The sequence below is a fragment of the Stegodyphus dumicola genome, chromosome 5 (genome assembly GCF_044657685.1).
Source record: "Stegodyphus dumicola isolate Sdum_Otavi_A_Nest chromosome 5, ASM4465768v1".
NCBI lineage: Eukaryota > Metazoa > Arthropoda > Arachnida > Araneae > Eresidae > Stegodyphus > Stegodyphus dumicola.
The window spans coordinates 135,294,281-135,316,881 of record NC_140772.1 but is presented as its reverse complement, the minus strand read 5'-3'; the positions used below and the strand labels follow the sequence as shown (position 1 = coordinate 135,316,881).

At 32.7% G+C, this 22,601-nt stretch overlaps 1 protein-coding gene across 1 annotated transcript in view; it reads right to left on the bottom strand.

Moving 5' to 3' along the window:
- Window positions 1–22,601, bottom strand: part of LOC118180848 (hemicentin-2-like) — a 954,557-nt gene that overhangs the window by 461,107 nt on the left and 470,849 nt on the right. The window lies entirely within an intron of this gene.

The window sequence follows — 22,601 nt, the reverse complement described above, 5'->3', positions numbered from 1 at the left end:
TGATAACAACGCGTGTTGCGGTCACAAATGAAGGAGGATGCTGGCAGAAACCTTGAAATGTCTATTTTATAGTAACAGAATATGATATTGCTTGTATCAGAGAGGTTTAAATCAGCGATCTTTTTAAAGATAATTTTTTCAAGATTTAGAGATTCAAATAATTAATATTGAAATTGCATGTATATCATAGCTACATCAAATGAAATTCACCAAACTTATTTACAAAGGGTTTCTCACTCAGTTTCTAATAATCTCTAAGATGTTCAAAGTTTAGCGATAAAATTCCCTCATCTGTGTCATGCTGCATTATTTTCATGTAGATTTTATAAGTACCTCTTCGATAAAAATTCCTATCATAAAGATTTTATCTTGGCTGCTTGTCCGAAAATCTGTTTCTATTCAACATTGGCAAACTAATAGGTGTATAAAGTTATCAAGCAGCATGGCAAGCTAAATGTTATAGAGTAAAGAGTTATATAAAATAGCTTCATTGAATTCAACGATAATTTTAATAGTTTTATATAATACAAATTAATTTGTATGTTTCCACACGGAATTCTCAAGATTTGAAATTTTTCTGTGTCTCGTGAGCATCATTATTTTGTTCACAACTTCTTTTTATAAATCGCAGCGACGATTCCTCTACAAATATTGAAACAAATCCCATTATATTTGTATCATAAAATTAGGCCCGTTCCTGGCGTCCATGCAGCGAATGTTCCACATGCAGGAGGCAATATTTAGGAGTGGCAAATTCAGTCTGTGTCCTGTAAAGCGGAAGTCACCATTGCAAAGACAAATACATTATCCAATGATTTATTCGTGCAAAAGGCGATAAAAAGGGCCTTTGTTTTGTCGAAAGGCCAAAATAAATTATTAAATTATATATTTGAAATTATACAAGGGCTCACACAAAAATTTGTCTACAGGCGCTCGGCCCCTTCCCAGGAACCGTACCTGCAGAAAACACCCACCTAAATAATAACAACACATTGCTAGTTAGCTTATACCCACACAATTACCAATGGTTAAAAAATGGGTGTCCGCTGCACCCATGTTTTACTGAACCTGAACCTCTTAGTTAGCGTATCAGTAAAGTATTACGGAAGAAAACCGTCAGCATATTTTTAATCGACGCCCAAAATCTCTTACATATTGAAACAAACCAAGGTATTTAAATACTATATGTCTTTTTGCCTTTATTAACTTTCTAATTTTTAATGCTTTTTTTGCTTAACGATATATTAGAAGTTCCACTGTAACCTGAAAGTGGTATCTGTGGTTAGAAAGAGAAAAGAAGGAAAGAATGATGAAATTTTAAAAATCTGAAAAAATTTGTCCAGGCTCTAAATTGCTGGATTGATATGTTCATATTTTCGCTACAATGACACATGGAAGGTCTATCTCAATTCTTTACATTTCCAAACTGAAAGTCAATGGAAAAAAGTTAATGACTTCCAGTCGACCAACCCATTTTTCATGATGAATTATCATTGATTATTTTAATTTTAGTTCGAGTGTCTGTAGTACAGAATACAGGAGTCTAGAAGTCTAGTAATCTTTGAAAAGTCAGCTGTCTTCTTACTCAAATTCTAACTCTAATGGTAATCAGAATTGAGTTTTCCAATTGCGCATTAATGTATTGAACTTTAGTATTAACAGCGTATGCATAGAATGCCTTAAACACTGAGTTACTTCTCGAGTTTTGTATCGTAATTTCTGAATTTATAGTCCCTTGGTTGTAAAAATGTGCCTTTCGTTAAACTTTTAAATTGCATAAACTTTATGAGGTTACGGTCGAAAACATCGCGGAGGACGCAAGGCGAAATCTTCGTGATACGAGATATATAGCTGTAGAATTAATTTAACAGTACATGTTATAGTACAAGTCCGATTTTCCGGCAACGAATAATTCAGCACATCCAACAACGCGGCATCCTTTTTTCCGACTTTCTTGCCTTATGATGCCCTATTAACATTTCATTCAACAATTTTCGGAAAGCCTCAACAGTTTTGTTTTTGCTTTTTTCCCATTGTCATTCATTCAAGGCTATTCTTTCACTTCATTTATTTATATCTTTAGTTAAAATATTTAAAAAAATTGATAAAAATTTCCTAAACGGATTGAAACACGAATTGTCCATGGATGAAATGTTTGTGACTGTTTTATTTTAAACAAGAAGCATCATCGAAAATAAACAATTGATCTCGAAAGATCATGTGAGTTTTGAACGGAGTAGTACTATAAATTTATTTATTAACGAATTTAACTCATTCATTCAATAACGTCAAAAATCCGTTTGCAACATTGTATAATTATAGTCCAATAAATAGGATATTTCGGTACCTTTGACATCCAGTACATGCCAGATTTCCGCAATTTTGCAACATATTTACGCATCCGGACATGTGACACTCACTCAACAAACTCATTTTTGAAAGCCGTTAAAAGAAATTAAAGCAAAAAATAGGTACATAAAATTTTCTTGCACTTTTCAGCGGTTACCAAACTTCTTTATTTATCAGCTAATGTAATGTACGTCGATTTTTAGTATATATAAACAAAAGGCTTTCAACAATGTATGCGTAAATATTCTGTAATTTTGTACTCTTTACCCAAATTGCTCAAATGATATCTATTACGTTTTCCGATGTAAACATGTTTATTACCCATCCGGTATTTCTAAGTATCACACTTATGTAGGTACTACATACAGGAACTCCCGCCTTACCGAGTACCTTTGTAATGAAATTGGAAGGCCCTCCAGCTAGCAATCTCAAGGTTCAGAGGTAGAACCCCAGAGACGGCACTGCGCATTTTCAATGCTTCTTACTTTAATAAGCGTTCCAAGCGTTAGTTTGTTGCTCTACAAATATTAATTGAAATTTTTGGAAAAATACACATGTCATTAAATCTGGGGCTATTTTCACAACCCATTTTTCTATTACCATTTAGTCCTACCAGCCGCTTAAGGATAAAAACTGCTGAACCCTTGTAGTTCCGACCTGGGTTCGATTCCAGGCGAACCGGCTGGCTGCATGACCGTTTTCGTCTTTTTTCCCATGTTTACGTGTACGCTAGCAAAATTTCCTTAGGCCGATATCCCAAGTGTGCTTTGCCATAATAATCAAGTCAAACCAATCTAATATTATTTATAATTTGGTGGTGCAATAAATTTAAATAAATAACGGAGACACAAAAGATGATAGAAGATTTCTATCGGCTATCTACAAATTTATATTTTTGAAGTGTTTCGGGCATTTTTATGAAAGCAGCAATCATCTCTTCACTTCATAGTTCTAGTTTAAGCTAATACCTGATAAATAAGGATTTGTATAGTACTCAATGAAAATTTCCCAAAACGTCGCCTGCGTCGATAAAATTGTTTGGAAGTTACTCTAACCATGTTTGTATTTTTTTCAAAATTAGTAAAAATTGGCTGTACTCACTTCGAAGATACAATTATAACATTTGTTATGCAGAAAGAATTAAGTTTTAACATAATTCCAAAGAAGGCGCCTCAGAGATTAAATGTCGAAATAATTCATTAAAGCAAAGAGAGATATACGGCTCAGAAACTACTCATCTAGTTAGCTTCTAACAAAATGACACTACTGTACGTAATTTAGACTAGTTACGTAATTGTAAATGGTAAGGATTAGGAGCAGTGTATGATCCTTTGCAGCATCAGCGAACAATTAAAAGCAATTACATTTCACGGATAATTTATCAGACGTCATATCATATGTTACAAACGCATAACAGAGGGATCCCTGAAAATGGTATGCAGAATTTCATTAAGTAGCTGGCAGTTTACTAAAGAAAGGAAGCAGAGTAACACTTTGACTGCCGCATCAATCATATGCGGGGAGACGGCAAAAATTTTGATTAGCTCGCGTCATCCGTATTTGGGTGACAGTACTTTGAGTACTTACGAGGTAGAGTAAGTATTTGAAAAAAGCTTGTTGATTGTTGAAAGAAAGAAATGAAAAATGATCATTGCCAACAGCTAAATTCATCTTCAATAAACTGAATTGTGCTTTGTTCCTAAACAACCAATTCTTGTAAACTATAATTAGTAGTATCCACACCACATTTATTTTTGTTGCATTTGTCAGCATTCGAATCAGAATTTGAAGATGTAATTATGTAATTATGTTTATAACTATCTTTATGAACTATTTCGACTGTTTCTCATCGCTAATATTCGAATTTTTGAAAGTCTCGTCACAGGTTTCTTCTTTACTGCTGTATGATTCACTCAGAAGTTATTCTTTGTTTTTCTTTTACACATTGCAAAAAGTTGGGGTAACAATTTTAACAAAAAAAATTTCAATCATTTGTCACTACAGAAAAAACAGTTGGAAAAGTAGAAATAATTTTCGAAGCTCACGTCCTTTCTTTGATACTTCGTTCTTGAGGAAAGATTTTAAACTGAATTGCACATACCAAAATGTTTCGTTCTAGACATTCTAATCTCCTACGAATGAAAACAACTGAAGGATATTTTCTTACAAACTTGCGTAGCAGTCAACGTGTTAACCTAAATGATTCGCATTGCTGTTATTAGTTCTAGAAATTAGATGTTTATTTCGAAGACAATTTTGCAACGACTACGCAAGCTTGCAAAACGTGAGCAACAAATATATTTTTAGCATGCAAGCATGAAATCGCTTAAAAGGGCTTTCTGCAGTTAATATAATGAAAAGCTAACTCAGCTGAAAGTATATCATGCATCATGACGTCAGACGGTATGCTAGAGCTAGCGCGCACTGCGAGGCTTGCGTTGTCTGTGTGTCTGCGAAAAAGAGTAAGAAACTTCGGAATGAAAATCATTTTTCCCTACGTACTTGGATGCATTAACTTCTGGCATCCAAATATATGTGGTATGAATCTGTTCGTTTTTAAATGAACCGCGAGGAAAAAATATTAGGGAAAGAAGGTGAGTCTCAGTCGGCAAAATCAGAAATTATTGAGAATGACGGATTATTATCCCCCACATTTTAACTTAAAAGCTGCCGCGAGGTACTTTTTGAGCAGGAATCTGAAACGTCCACCATATCCAGCACCAAGAAATGAATGGAGATCATCCAATTTGCTACTGAATTCAGCTGACCACAATATCCGAAGAAACATGGGAAGCGGCTTTAATTCCTTACAACATCATCTACTGGATAATGAATTATCCAATAGTTCTTTCTAGCAAAGGATGTTTTTCCCATTCTCTGAAAATGAATTATTTACTCACATTTAAAATATGAAGCTGTGACCCACGCCAAAATATTTTTTGTGCCACTATCCGATAATATAATATGACACAGACCCTTTTCATACAATATATTGATTCAGCATTACTCAGCACTGCTTTTTGGAATTTATGGCGATGCGTATGATTTTCCTTAATTTGAGGTACAAAGTACATTTATTTGTTTCAAAAGATGTAGTCTGTCCTTATTTGCCTTAACAATGTTTTCTGGCTGTATACATACATACGTGTAGATTTTTGTTTGTATTTTTATAATATAAATTGTTATTCTTTTTGGCAAACGATACTCCTTTATCAGGATGGGATACCTCAGAGTATATCAGCTTGGGAAATGTCTCATTAAATGATAATTGCTTTTCTTATTAAAACCTTTCATTCTAACTTAATACTTAAATAAATATAGAGATTGCATCAAATAGTTTGAGTTCTAAATGTAGTCAAACTATTATCAACTATTGATTTCACCTTCAGATTAAATTTAGAGAGCGCTCTACGTGTAAAGACACATTTAATTTTTGTCAAGTCTGTTAGAGCACTATTTGAATTAAATCTAATGTGCAAATGGGGGTTTGATTAAAATTATGACTGACAAATACATTTTCATCAAAACTGCATCAGAGTTTTACATTTGGAATCAAGCTCTTAATGCTTAAAAAAATGCATGACATCGTGTATAAGAATAGCAAGTACTCTTCTCTTTCTAATTTATTTTTTAAAAGACCTTTTAAAATATTACGTAATTTACTTTAAGAATTACAGAACCACTACACCACGAAGGCACGCTAGGAAGGCGGGAGAAATATCTTATATACTCTCCCTTTTAAAGCGCGACTGGGGTTTTCAGTGGAATCAATCGCCAAATCCTGGGTGTGGAGAGTCATTACCCACAACCCTTTTAGTCCGGGCGCCACTGTAGAGATATTAGGTTATTTGGAAGCAGGAAAGGTGAAAAATAGCAACCGCCTTCGACGGGAATCGAACCACGGACTTCTGAATACCGGCCCAGCGTGCAGAACCACTACACCACGAAGGCAAGCTAGGAAGGCGAAGAAATACCTTATAATTTTATCTCCTCTTTCAGTTTTATTAAATGTGTGGACTGATCTATATTTAAACTGTTAATTATATAAAATATGTGAAGTTTATTTGTTCATGTGATGTCTGTCCTTTCGATTGTCACTTAGGAATGTTAGTATTCATGCCTATTCACAAGAAATATGCAATCAAAATGCAGATGAATTTTGTTATATGAAAATTAGAATGCATCATAGAGAGAGGATAGTAGAATACACAAGAACTTAATATGTATACGAGCCAGTTTCCATTAGAAAGTCCTCCATAAATGCATCCCTCCGCTTAGATAAAACTTGAGACTTTGCCATATTCACATAAACCCTCCCCCCAGAACCAAAGGATACGTAAGAAAATCATTTAAAAATGGTGTTATCGTCAGTATCATATTTGGCCATTTACCTGAAACTCTCTTATACGTAAACAAGCAAAATTGAGGTCTCTAATAAAGGGAAAACCATAAATAGGAACACGTAATAAATAAATAAGCGACTTATTATTTATCAAAGGTAATTAAAAAGTGGTAGTTAAATTTATATACTCTGGCTAAAAGATAGAACTAAAAATTCTCATTTTTAACCAAAAAACTGCTTTCATATACTTCAGTCAGAAGACATTTTAAGTAAGTTCTCAAAGCTAAAACATTAGGCATATATCATGCTTACAAGAGGAAATAATCCTTGCATTTTTCAGCTACAGAATACAATTCAGAGTATGGAATATAATATTTTATATATTTCAGCTAATGTCGTCTGAAAAATTTCAGACGATTTTTGATATGTGGTTATCACGTAAGAAATTAGTTGATTTATTTATTCTTTATATTTTAACTAGGAATTCTGCAGTTTCTCCAACTATTGTTCTATATTTACAGTATTTTATTACTTGAATTACAAATTCTGCGGAAGAATAGTTCAGAAATTGCGTTAAACTAACTCCATTCTGTGATTAGTTTTGGTGCTTACGAGCGAATTGCGTGACGCACGAAAGGCGTTAAGCACGACCAATTGATCAAACAATCATTCTTAACATGAGAAGCTTATGTCACAAGTAATTGTCGTTAAGAAAGTTTGTCTTAGTTAAAAGTGAGATTCTGGATATTATAAACATTCTGAAGTATGAAGGTATTAGATTTACTCTCTTTGGTAGAGTCGATATCGGTACGAAACTTGAATCTAGTACAGGTAATAAGTACGGATTAATATATTATTTAAATTTCAGCGAAAGTAAGCTTAATAAGGAATAAAATTTGCTGATTTTAGTCATAAGCCAAGACTTAAGAACATCAACTAATACAAACTTCTTTAAAATAAGGATCTTTTGTTTTTATATCTCTTAACTGTAATAAACATTGCGTTAATAGGTTTCAGGATAGAGTTATGTATTAGCGTTTTCAAATTCTGTTAACTGAGTTAAACTCATAAAGGAAACGAAATCAAAGAACGCAGATTATTTTTTAACTCAACATTGCTTTAACTTTTTCAGGCTACTAATGTTTCCTGTTTAGGAAACTCGATTTATTCCTAAAATCAACAATCCCTTTATAAGGCATTTCTCCCACATTTTTGGCATGCCTTCATGGTGTATTGGTTTGCACGCTGGGCGCGTATTACACAGGTCCGTGGTTCGATTCCCGGCTAGAGCGTTGCTAATTTTTCATGACTCCTGCTTCGAAAAAATACCTAATGTCTCTATAGTGGCGCCTGAACTAAAAGGGGGGGTGTGGATGATGATTCTCCACACCCAGGATTTGGCGTTTGGTTCATCTAAAAACCCAAGTCGCCCTTTAAAAATGGGGAATATATAAGGTATTTCTCCCGCCTTCTAGGCATGCCTTCGTGGTGTGGCGGTCTGCACTCTGGGGGCGTATTCCAGAGGTCCGTGGTTCGATTCCTGACGAAGCATTGGTCATTTTTCATGTCTCCTGCTTCCAAAAAATACCTAATGTCTCTGCACCTTAACTAAAATACCACCTGAAAATACAAAACAACTAAATCTATAATTAGCACTCTTTATAATTAAAAAATTGATAAAAAACTTGATAAAATTGATAAAAAACATATTTCTAGATATTACATTACTTAATATCATTATACATATTTTTCATATCATGTAGCCTCATAATATAACTTTTTGACCAGGCATGTTTGGAGAGGAACGAATATCCATCAGGAATATCTTAAGAAATGCACTTTATGTACTCTTCTAAATTTAGAATAAATTCTCACTTTCTACACCACCTAATACTGAGTAAATTGGCATACGCGTTAGCGAGAAACAAATATCATACCCACCTCCAATGTTTCATTTTAAGATATTTTAACAGGATATAAGGCAGATGTTTTTTCCTTCATTGTCTGCTTTAAACTTTAATAACCCCCAAAAAAGAGATTATTAATATTTAATTTTTACCATGTTTGCGTTGTTGGGCTCAACAATAAACCGAATAGAAGAGAATGTTTAGATTTGATTCTGGTGTGCTTTAAATAACCTTAATTTTGATAGAATATAAATTTTGACTTACCTATGTATAGTACCAAACACGAAACGCGTAAAATCTTCACCTGCTAAACATGTATTTATTCATAACAATAATGTTGAAGTATATTTTGGTCACGAGAAACCTTGATAACGCCACTCACATAATGATATTTTACGAATTTGTCTTAGAAAAACAGGACATATTTAAAGATTATACATGATAGCTGTTAATTAATTAATTTCATTCATTAAAAGTTAGAAGTAGAAATAAATGCATGTAGTAATATTAAGCAAAAGTACATGTCAAAATGAATTTTCTTAGCAATATTAATTTGACAAATGAAATCTTTGGAGTTTATTCTCTTAATTATTAGGTTCAATTACATGGCTTAAGAATTTGTCAACTCTCATCATCCAACAAAATACCCGATCTATAGTTCAGCGCAATAGAAATTTCCGCAATAGATTGAAAATGCTTTAGTGGCCTAACATCCTTTTTTTCCTTTTGAAACGAGTTTGAAGTAGAAATATTCGCTAACCTTTAGTTTGTTCTAATGAGGATAAGTGAATGTATTCTGCTCTCCATCTAATTAGTTAATGGCGTGCCAAATTGGGTATAAGTTCATATCCTTTGAAAATGGTATTTTATTTAATACTTCAAGAGAAGCCTTCTAAAACTCTTCAAACAACTTATATGTGAAAATATGACATTGGAACCTAGTCATTATTAAAGACATAGAATGGGGACTAATTTAGGGATCGAAACTGTGAATAAATGTATTTATTAATTTTTATAAAAGGAGTCTGGGAATAAAGCGTCGTATTTTCGAAAATACACTTCCTTCCCCATTCAGCAAGTGAAACTCATCAACAAATGAATTAGAAATCCTCTGAGATCCGCCCTTTGGCGGATTCAAAACTCTCTTGACTATCTCCTTATTCACAATATAGAAACGTAATGGATATGGCAGAATTCCGTGATGAATAGCTATCGTAAAAATCTGCGCTGGAAATGCATTTAATTAATTAAATTTCTTATTTTCTGTGATGATCAGAAGCACTCCGCAATTATGTAATTGCATATCTCTCGTCGAAATATCTTGTCTTCGCTCTTTTCCACCGGTGTATCAGTATACCCTTTGAAAATTATTTATTTTCCATGTTAATCGAGTTCTTCCAACTCAAAGAGCAAAAAGAAATATTTTCGTGGTGAAATATTTGAGAAATAATACGTTTGAATAAATTGAAATGAGCAGTTTATTATATACTTGATAAATTTTCGGTAAGGGATGATTAAATTTTAATTTTGCAAATGAAGAATATGTTTGAAGCAAAAACGAACTAAACGTATATACACATAAAAATACGTAGCAGTACCAAAACGAAATATAAAGAACTAAAAAAATGTGAAAGGTTTCAGATTTTAATGGTCAGCCGAAAAGGTTTGTTAAGATTTCTTACTCCCTCGCTGAGCTCGTATTCTACCAGTCCGCTGCTACATTCCGACTAAGCCAGTTTATTTTTGCACTTTTAACTTGATTACTAAGCATCACTTCCTTCGCCCTTACAACATCTACAATTAATTCAAAAGCAAAATTACGAAAATTTTAAAAGCAGCATAGCAATATACGTTTAGAATTCCCGACGCATTTTTAAGTATTGGGATACACTTTTAGTCCAAAGAGGCAATTTGTCCGAAAGGACTCTTCATTTCGTTTTGGAATTTTGCGTTGGCTTACTATAAATGCCGGTTCACTTTTCAAATTTTTGCCACCAAATATTAGAGCCCTGTATTATATTCAAAGAAATGGAATAGTTTAGAATCTGCATAAACGTATGTATGTTTCTTGCATTTTCATAAGATAACGGTACCTAGAGCTATCCAATTTGGAATAACGTACGGTTTCCCCCGAACATAGGCATCTGGAAGCCCAAATTTTGAATTTTGAATTTGTTTTATTATCCATTTCATATTTTGTAAAACTTTAACGAATTTTTGATTAATAAATTCAACGATTTCAAAGCGAGCAATGGCAACACTGTACGGGAAAAAAAAAAAACATTTTTACCTCCAGCGCGCCGGACTGGGTATCGGAAATTCTAAAGATATGCTCATTTTAAAATTACTTTGCGATATTGTTGTTGAACAGAATTTTATGGTTTAAGTGCAAAGAACATGATATTTAATGAATAAATATAGCACACAAAAGGTTAAAAAACACCCCTTTAAACGTGTAAAATCTTAAAACTTTCAGATTTTTTTGGAGACTTTTGTCAGTTTATCATATCAATGTTCAGTTTTCTTACTAGAATGACTTTATAAAACTTTTTAATGTCTTTTTATCATTAGTGATTTGTGTGTTTGTTTACTTTAATTATTAAATATTACATTCTTGACGCTTATGTCATATAAAATTCGATTCAATAGTAAAATCACGAAATATTTCAAAATACATTTATTCCGAATTTCTAATAGACAATTTTGCGCGCTGAAGATGAAAATTTTTATTCCGTACAGTGGTGCCACTAATGAATTTTAATACAAATCTCGATAAGTTGGAGACGGAATTCATTGCAAGAGGTGCTGTATAAAGATCGCTTCAAAGTATGGGAAAAAATGGATATAACGGACGGAAAGAGAATCGAGGGCGAAAATTCAAATAACTATCTAATAATCTCAACAACAGCATTTAAAGCATTAACGCTAATATTCAGAGTTTGAATTTGCAATAAAAATCTGCAATACAAAATATGTGGCTTGATAGCCATAGGCACTTATATGTGTTTGGCTGTTGGGTTCTGTAGCTGGTAGTTTAGTTGATGCGACTAGTTATTAATTAAATACTGCAACCTAGTGGATGTTACTGGTCATCTGCCCTTCTGACATTGCTGGTGGTTTTGCCATTAAATCAAGCAGTTGCTTTTTCTACTACTAAATTTAATACGCCACCCAGACGATAAAGCGGTTAGTGACACTGACAGCCGTACCGAAGCGTTCGGTTTCGAGTCCCGAAGAAGGCATGAATACAATTTGTGTGTCCCTTCATAGACGGCAACGGTGTCCCAAACATTAGTTGCCTCCAAAATGTAGTGACCATTGCTTCCGGCCTTAGTACTAGCACGACGCATACAATGGCTAGTGCCCACGATTGGAAAAAATAATAAGTGACATTGAAAATTCTGAACTATTAATTAATTTCTGTGCTTTTTCTGAAATGTTGTCGCATCCTTTCGATGAATAGTCATGACAAGCGCATAAGCTACGCAGAAAGAAGAACAATTTAATATAGAGATATTTAAATGACACAATTTAATAACAATCATTATTAAAATACTTTGACCGGTTGAATCACCAATTAAGTTAGGAAGGCATAAAAATTACTTTTTGATTCCTCTTTTACCTCATTAACATGAGCTGCAATATCACTTTCATTGCTTTTATCAAAAACTAAGCAGAAAGCAGATTTTTCAGGTCTTTTTGATGAAAAGTTTCGAGATCGCAAATAGAAGAAATTTTTGTTCAGTAACATAAACATTTGTTTGCAACATAAGAATCAAGAAATTTTCCTAAGTGAAGGAGGAGCAACATCCGCAGCATTCAAGCTAATACCAAGTTTAATGAAAAATTGTACAAAACCTCTCTGCCCGCTGACTTCAAAGTCAGAATGTTGTAAAACAATTCGTGATTTCTGATTATCTTAAGTTTCAACATTTCCTAGAAGTATTTTTAATTTCATATGATTCACTATACTATTTTTATCAATCATGAAGTAGAGAAAGTGTCGCTTATTCTAAACTCGCATGTTGCAAAATACGTAAGAATTTTACTTGCGTGATTCTTTAATACTACGAAATTCATCCTGACAAACTGGCTAAAATTCTAATGATACATCAACAATGTCACATTTGAAAAATTCCCGGAGAGATTCATAAACTAGGAACTTTTTTTTAAATTTATAATGGCTTGGAAAGAAGTTATAAAGAACAAATATCTTATAAACAAAAGTTACAAACAATATAATTAAGAACAAAAAGACCGAAATCATTGCCTGAGCGTTCTTGCCTCCCAGTATCGCGACTGTTCTGTACGACCATGAAGAGCCCCACATCGAAGCAGATGGTGCCTGTCAGTTTCTTCTCCACAATCACAAAAGTGGGCAAGTAGAGTCACTTGAAATGCCTATATGGTGCAGGTGGGCAGCGAAGCAATCATGTCCTGTACACAGACAGAAAGCCGCAACTGCGTTTCGTCTTGGACTATCGGGAATAAGAGAAGAAGTTTCCATTTTCCAATTTGTTACGGCTGTACGAGCCTGAACATGTTAGAAATTAAATGTTGAGAAATTAAATCGATTTTAAATAGCGTAGAAAGGTGTTAAACCGCTAAACCTACGGATGAACTGCTAAACCATAATGTAAGAATGTAGAAGTGAGGAAATACTCTAATGTTTCTTTCCATTTTCCTGATAAAAAGTGAATTTGTTTGATTACCCGATTAATAATGTTACTCCAGAGGTGACAATAAGACTACCGTTCTTTCCTTGTGATCTAACTGTAATCGGATATCCAATAATAAAAGCCAAAAATAGATATGGCGACATATTGCTATATTAGAATTATTTTTCACGTGTCTAAAAAAAAATAACGAAAATTTTATTAAAAAAAAACTCACTCGAAAATCGTACACCTACAGCAGTTTTCGTAGAATAAATGAAAATTTATATGTAAGGTCAATGCTTTGTTTAACATATGTAGTTTCAACTACTAATAGCCCACCAGCGGCCGAGCGGTAACGTCGCTGAACACTGGTAGTTCGGTCCGAGGTTCGAATCCCGCGAACTGGCTGGCTGGATGGGTGTTTTCGTGGTTTTCCCCATGTGTAACGTGTATGCGAGCCAGTTTCCCTTGAAAGGTTCTCCACGAAGGCATCCCTCCCTTAAGGCAGATAGCCCTCGAGTGCTTTGCCGTAATCTAAGAAACCAAACCAAACCAATCAACTACTAATGTTGTTATTGCATGTAAAAATTTCCCAAACAATAAAATACTTCTAAAATATATTATAATTGTTTACAAATAATAACATTAAATTGTTTTTAAAAGAATTTATATAACATAATATGTTTTAAAGTAAACTCAGGTTAGTATACAGTAATATATTTTCATAGGTTTTCCGACTCCTCGTCGCTAACCTCCAGAAACAAAAGTCCTATTCCCGTAGCTACCGACTAGCGACTTAGCGGTATAAGCCGCTGGTTCGGATCGAATTTTCAGACCCCGAACAGGCTAGCTGTATGGGCGTTTCCGTGGCTAGCTGAACAGGCTAGCTGTATGGGCGTTTTCGTGGTTTTACCCCATGTGTAATGTGGATACGAGCCACTTTCCCTTAAAAGGTCCTCCAGGAGTCATCTCTGCTTTTTTGTGTGGTGCCTAATAGCAAAGGCTCACCAGCGGAATAGCGGTAAAAGTCGCTGAACATTGGTAGTTGGGTCCGAAGTTCGAATCCCGGCGAATGGGCCGGTTGCATATGCGTTTTCGTGATTTTGCCCATATTTAATGCACATACGAGCCAGTTTCCATTAAAGCCCTCTTTGAAGACATCCCTCAGGCAAATAATCTTAGAATGCTTCGGCAAAATATTAAAAAAAATCAAATATATATATATATATACCTGATGGCGATGCAGCTAATAAATAAAAAGAGAATTCCCTTAACTCCGCTCAAATTGGCTTTAAAAAAAGGGGGGAAAAGTCTTGACAAACTAAAGCAGAGTCACACCCATTAGAATCGCAAAAAAAGGAGCTTATCATCTCCCCTACCTTCTAATTACAAGAATCACCAACTCAAAGTAAAGGTTTAAAATTAACGTATTAATTAAGAAAGAAATATGACACTTAAAAACATGTATAAATGTTACAGAAATTATCGCCGCTGCTTCCGGTAAATTCAGAGCATGTTTTCAACTGAAACTGAATATGGAAGGAAAGAAGCATGCGCTAACTAAACTTTACCCAGCCCTTTGTTCCTAGGTATTTGTGGATTGAAAGAATATTCAAGGGGATTATTTGTGCCTACTGATGGGAAAATAGCATTCTCTATTTCCTATAGTTGTATAAGACAAACCTACTTATTGCTTCAAATATGCCTAATTCGCAAAGTTCGAGTAGCAAAACCAGGCGTTAGACGATATAAAAATAGAAAGCTCTGAGTTGAGAGTTTAGATTATTAACCAACAAGCACCCAACAACATAAACCAACAAGCACCAGTTCCCGACCGACGGGCGACAGCAGAAAAAAAAAAAAGAAAAACGGAAATTAAAATAATTAATATAACCATTCGAGATACAAAAATGGCTTAATGTTTTGAAAATGCTTAATTTGTAAACTTCGAATGGCAAAATCACACTGTAAATACAGACAAAGCTCTCGGTTAAGGCTAGTTTCTTGTTTATGGGAAAGCATACAAGGGTTATTTTTATCATGAAGCAGCTTCGTGAAAGACGCCCAGCGGTAGAGTGGTTAAGCCCACTAAACTTATGTTAAATATTCATTCGCTCAAATTGTTTTTAATCATTTAATGAGTTACAGTTAAGTTTAATGAGTTACAGTTAAGTTTAATGAGTTACAGTTAAGTTTTTTATCTATCAATATCCTTTTATCTTGAATCATAGTGTTAATCAAACCTACCCTGAAAATTTTGTTTTTAACTAATTATTCAATACACATTACAACCGTTTCTAAGTCTTTCGAAACCTACCTGCTTCTAGAGTATTTCTCGAAACTAAGTAAGATAATTAAAGTTATCAACAGTTTGGTATTGTAACCAAGTCAAATGATTTAAAAATTATTTTAATTTTGAACATTTTATTTAAATCTGACATGCCAGAATTCTATATATAAGGCTCCAAGTATTAGCTGTTTAATGCTACAATATAAAATTTAATTTAAAAGCATTATAATACATTCACCACAGCGCCGTTATCCGTCTACCAGGAGGTGGAGGTGGAGGAATTGGAGGTATTTTACTTCGCAGATGAAAACAAAACCTTATATCTCTCCCCAAATGGAGTTCGTTTCCATTTGCGGTGCGTGCCAGGAATTGTTCCCTCTGTGGGTGTGTTTCCAAATCGCCTTTTCTTTCCGATTGTAAACCCAAGCATCACAATCTTATTTTACTCTGAATCAAATAATGTCTCTTTCTGGAATAGAGATGGGTTTCCGAATCGAAGAATGTGGTAGAAGTGATGGAATCGATTACATTTCGATTCCATTTCTAGGTACGGACGAGTAAAATAAATCAGCCTCTTTGAAACCTTTTAGGTGATGGTGGTACCTGTGTAGAAATCTCGGCTGATAGTTTTAGAATTAAGAGAAACGGCCTTTCGTGTTTGGAAGAAATTACTTTACAACTTATTGTAATTTAATATGATAGATTTGCTAGAACATATCTGCATATGATACACACTTCTGAAAAATATATTTCATACGTATATTTCCATTGCCATAGAAAACAGAGTTGTAAAAGGGAATAAATCATTTTTAACATTTTGTAGCAAGAAAAGGTTGTAATAGTAATACAGTCATTTGTATTATTTTTCGAAACATCTTCGACATGTAATACCTTAAAATTATAAATCAGTAAATATAATTTCACTACCAATATTTATTTATTATAATTATTCGAATGACTGATTTATAGAAAGAATTTTGATATTAATGTGAATTTAGGGAGAAATTGACATTATTACGAATAACTGAAAAACCTTTGTAACTAATTAATTTTAAATTAAATTTTATATACTGAATGACTAGAAACAGCATGAAAGCTATATCATGTATAAAATTCGCTTCATTTATCTAATTTAAAAATAATATAAGAACTGCAGTATATTTCATATTTCATAATGAAAAACGCATAAAACCTTTTTAAAAATACTTTGAAATATTTAGGAAAAACAAGATCATATATTGCACAAAGCATGAATCACACTGACAGAAATAAAAAAAAAAAAAATCTATGTTTAACAGCACTTTATCTTTCTAAGTAAAGTCCTTAGGTTACTACTTACTTTAGCAGAAAATATGAAAAGTCAGCAATACCCTCGCTGATGGGATTCGAACTCCAGGCTCAGTTGCTAGTTTTATTTGGGCGGAATCTAAACTTTGAATTATGAAAGAAGGAATCCAGTAAGTTGAATAAAAAACGATAATGATGAATATATACAAAATTCAATTAACATTGAGGACCTAAAATTTTGAGAGTGCATTTTTTAAAAACCACTCTTGCAATTTTTACAGAACTTGGCTTTGGCATAATTTGAGTCTTAGAATCGAAAAATGAAAAAAAGTTGATATGTCATTTCAGAAAACGTCCGAATTAGTTTAAAAAGTACTTATGCTGATAAAATGCTATATTTTAATCTAATCAATTAATTGTAAATGCTATATACCATCTATCCAAGTCGTGATTTCGAAACATGAAATTTCGTCAACTCAGCCCAGTAGAACAGGAGATAAAGAACATCCCCCTTTTTTTTGTTCACAGTGTACATTTACCAAAGCTATTTTAATAGTTCCTTAAAAATGTGTATAGGACATTGTCTTGCTTTTTCATTGCACAATTTATAATTTTTTAAATCTCAATGAGCTTAAAGCTAAACTTTTATTAATGAACTAAAAATAGGTATTGTAGCTAACTGTAGACCATGTATTTGGATTTCTAGTGTAATTAACAAGTAGTCTTTAATGTTGAAGATACCTTCTTTGTTATATATGCTACTGAAAAAAGGAAAAGGTTCAACTTATTTTAATAGTTTCAAAGAATATATTTAAATAAAAAAGAATGAAAAAACACCTCTTTAAAAATAATTTTAAATTGCGTTAATTAATAACCGTAATTTACCCTCGCGGTTATTTTTCTTTGTCACGGTCATTAGAAATTATTTTCTTCTCACCTGCTATCTATACCAAGCAGAATGAAAAATCGGATGATTAACTTCTTGTGGCATGTTCTAATACTTTTTATGACCGGCAGCAATGAAATAATAAATACACAGATAACTTGCAAATAACATAAAATATAAAATTATGCCATATCCTTTTGAAACTGGAATCCATATTATATGCTAGCCAATGCAATTAAAGTTAAGAAAATTGTCAAAATTCAGACGTTGGGCTATTAAAATCCTATTAAAATAAAACTTAGTTAATAACATTTTACAAATTTACTAAATTTGATTTTCTCATTGAAAATAAATTTTTATCCGAGAAAGGGATGATGCATTAATTGGATTAAGAGATAGAAAGCTTTCATGCGTAATGATAACTCTCTAAGAAAATTTTGGATGCTTCTTGATTAGTAAATTATAATTGAGTCATAAGTAATCAAAGAACTGTTACTGATTGGTTGTAAGAAATGCTAACGGAATTATTAAGGGTCTTTTTTCCAATATATGATAACATTTCTGAATACCTGTATGCAATTACGAAAATGAAATTTATCTTGAAATTATAAATTTCCTTATTTGTTAACAATACAGCTTAGCTATTTAAAACTTTTCCAACATCTATATTGAAATAACAATTTTCCATGGTTGTAGTTTCACCTTGTGTAATAAAGAAGCAAATATAACCACAATTTTCTTCATTAAAATGCCATTGCATTATCAGGAATAATTCTTAAATGTTGAAAACTATGATACAAGAATCTGTTTCATTCATATGTTATACTGTACATATAAGTCTAAGTTGCTCGTTTTCTTTTAAAGAGGTTTAACTTACAAGAATGAGTCATTGACAAGGTTTTAACACTGCTTGGAATGGACTGAAAACTGTGAGTTATTTAGTTGCTTCCTGGCCCCTAGTAACCAGAGCGAAAACTAATTCGGGCGTATCATAGATATGAGTACTATTTTGCACAGTTCAGCACGCAACAAATTCAATAAAGGCTCTTAACAGCTTTTATAATTTTACGTCCAGTGATCTGGAAAATCGTATTTCACGATAGCTATTTAACAAACCAAGATAGTATTGGTAGCTTCGTAGTAACTCTTAGATAAAATGCTACAAGTATCGTGTCGGTGTTCTGATGTTTAATCAATTTCGTATATGAGAATGTGAAAGAAAAAATAGCTCTTTCCTTGTGCACGAGATTTAACGAAGTCGAAATGGCACCAAATAGTGAAAAGTGAAAAGCGCAATGACTAATTATCTAAAGGCTTTAAATTGTACATTTTGGGGATATTCGCGACATTTAAAGATTCTACAGTCAGTCAATGTGGCTATTCGGTTTTCAACAGCGTTATAGTACCGCTGCACAGTGATTTTCTGGACAATTTGTCGTACTAACTTGAGATTACGCCTCTCAGATGGGAAAGTAGTTAATGACTACTATACCGAAGGATCCGGGTTCAAATCCCGGAGATAGCATGGATGTACATTATCTTTCTATTTAATAGAAGACAATACGCCTACTAGGTACCTCCATAATAAAGTGATCACCGCTTCTGGCATCAGTAATGAGGAATGCCTGTAAAGGCTAGTGTTCGCAATTTGGGGTGAAACCAACAATAAAAAAACTGTGGTGGCTTTTAAAATAACCCATGGACAAAGCTGTTTTCGCCCTTGAAGAAGAGGGACTTCGATCTGATCGCGATCGAAATCCGTAATATCTTAATTAAAACTAAGTTAGAGTTTTTGGTCTAATATTAAAATTTTACTTAGGTATGTTTCTCTTAAAATTTAATCTAACGGACTTTAATATTTTTAAATTCTGATGTTTTTATCTTTAAGTGACTAATAATGAAATTAAAAATGATGCATTCAGAAAACTATTTGATATTGACACATTAGAAGAATTCTAATGATTCATCGTTTAATGATATTTTGCACTGAACATGAGTATACCAGGCTGTTATCAAAGACCTAACTGATATAAAGTCTAATACTAGATGTACCCCTAAAATAATTATTACCTCACGAGCTATATTTCTCAGGGGCTGAAATGTTATGCCTGATAACTAAACTCAGAAAACACTAGTAATGAAACCCGACTTCAATTTCCGCTGGCTGAATGGGTGTGCTAGGATTTTCGTGGTTCTCTCCATGTGTAAAGTTCCAAGTTGGTATGCTGAAAAATCTTATAGAAAGTCATACTTTCCTTTATGCAGATAACACTAGAGTGCTCATAATTTATCAAACAACAGGCTCATTATCCGAAATCGATAATTAATTAAACCCAGTTGTGTACACAATTTTTAATTTATTGTCGATATGAATTAGTTTCTAAGTTCGTACAAGAAAATTAACAGCACCGAAGCCTGGCACTTCGAGCAATAGAAATATTATTTTTTAATAACAATGAATTTTAAAAGAGTAAAGTTTGATTATTGTTTACGAAAAAAGAGATTTCAAGCTCAGAATTCTTAATTTTCAAAGCTATTTTTTAATAGCGAGTAAAGACCATTTCACCCTTTTTTAAGAATGTTATTTTTTGGAGAATTAATATTACAGGCAAACATTTTTCAATGCAACGTTATAGATTATACTGAGAAATCTTTCGAAAAATACTAATGCGTATTTTGTGACTAAAATAGGAAAATTCTTTATATGTACCTTTTGATTTTTGTAGATGGATGTTAAAGTAATAATTATTTCCATGTTTGATATTAATGAAATACATGCATTGAACTAAGAAAACATTGCTTATCTTTTACAACATTTTGAACATTTACGATATTTTACAGATGAACAAATTAAAAAAAAAAAATAAAAAACTTCCAGAATATTGCAATATTTTTAATCCTGCTGTAAAAATAATATACCACTGATAATGTATAATATAGGATTAAATTACGGTAATTTCTTTAGCATAACTTTGATTCTTTACAAAACTATATACATTTTGTTTTTCAAAATAATAAATTAAAACTTAAACACCAATGAAAAAAATCTGATGTGTACACCACATGACTTCCTTGTACGGAATATTAAATTATACGCATTTTTCTTGCATTTCATTTAAACTTATTGGATTGAATTAAATCTACTCCGTCGCCACGCATAAACCACAATAGAATAAATGCATTCTTTAAAATTCACTCTAGTATTTGTTTACCATAGCGAAATTTCACTCTAGTATTTGTTTACACTCTGGCTCTAGATTCACTTAACAGTATTATATTTCGTTCATATTATAACTCATAATGCACAAAATTTATATCATTTAAAGACTAGAATTATCTAATCGTTGCCACATGTTCTATTCAAATACTATAATAAAGCTAGAAGGATGTATAAAAGAAATTAAGCAAACAAAACAAAAAAGAAACAGTTTTTCACAGACGATTGAGTATTTCTCATTCAATTAATTCAGTTCTCACTTCGCGAGAAGGCAAAAATACATAAAAACTCAAAATATCTATATTAAAAATTACGAAGTAAATCTTAAACACTTACTTCCTCGAAAAAAATTCCAGAAAGGATTAAGCATGGTTTAACTGGCAATAATAAATGAAGGCGTTATCTTTGTGGTTGCGAAGCTAAGTTTCTCTAGATTGCCAACAAATCCACTACTCTGCTGTTTCAAACGTAAATAGTCAATGGCCACCATAAAAAAAAAAGTTTTAGCGGCACTAAACAACTTTAAAATTGTTGATAATTCTAAAAATATTGCATACAGATTTACTAAAGGCATAAAAACGTTAACCGGAAGATTAAAAACAACATAATTCAATCATTTTTAAAGCAAAAAATGTACAATTTACAAACATATACGAGTAAAGAAACTGAGATCACTGAGCCGGATAACAGAGTGGATATATATATAAATATATTTATATACGTTTGGTGCTACCGATTGCAACCAAAATACGAGGTGCACATCTACATGTTATAGCAGTACATATATTATTATATATACAAAATTATATATACAAAATTTCAACGTTCTGAGGCTACTTGTTTTTGAGTTATGCGAGATACGTACGTACGTAGTACATACGTTCGTACAGACGCGACGAAAAATTCTCTTCGGAATTAATTTTAAAGCAATTTTATAATTTTTTGGAGGAAACGAGTCTTTTATTCTGTTCTTACGTACAGATATCACGCATAAACATCGTTAAATTGCATTCGATAGCGGTCAAAATGGATATTTTCGTTGAAATATGCTGCCTGAAACTTTTCGCTATTACAATACTTCCTTTTTACTTTGTGTAAGGAAGTAAAAAGTACGGTTTTAAATTTATAGGAACCTTTTTTTCCACTTGTAGACGTTAAAAATGTCGCTTGTTAAGGTTAAATTTTGGTAGCATGACAAATATTTAAATATCCGTTCAAATTATATTTGGAAATTAATTTTGAAAATATAGTTTAAGTTTAATGCATTTTGCGGATTCATTATACAATAGGATGAATAATAGTCTGATGCTAGAATACTAATTATTTTCTGTTTCGGAAATGTTACGTACATTATAGAAGTCACTAAACTGAACATTTTCAGTGGCAGAAAGCATTAAGGAAGCAAATCGAATCGTAAACAAGAAACGAATTATACTGGTTTTTAAAAAGGAGGAGCATACTACCCAAAAACAAATTGCAAGAAGTACACTGAGTACTACTAAATACTTCTTGAGATTGCACAAAGATTTGACATCACTATTCGTTTTGAAACTATACGGAAAAAAGTTTAAATATTGTACAAGAAGAAAGTTTATTATGAAACAAAAGAAAAGCCTATAGGTTTCATTCGCAAAATCAATGAGAAATAAACTTTTATTACGCTGT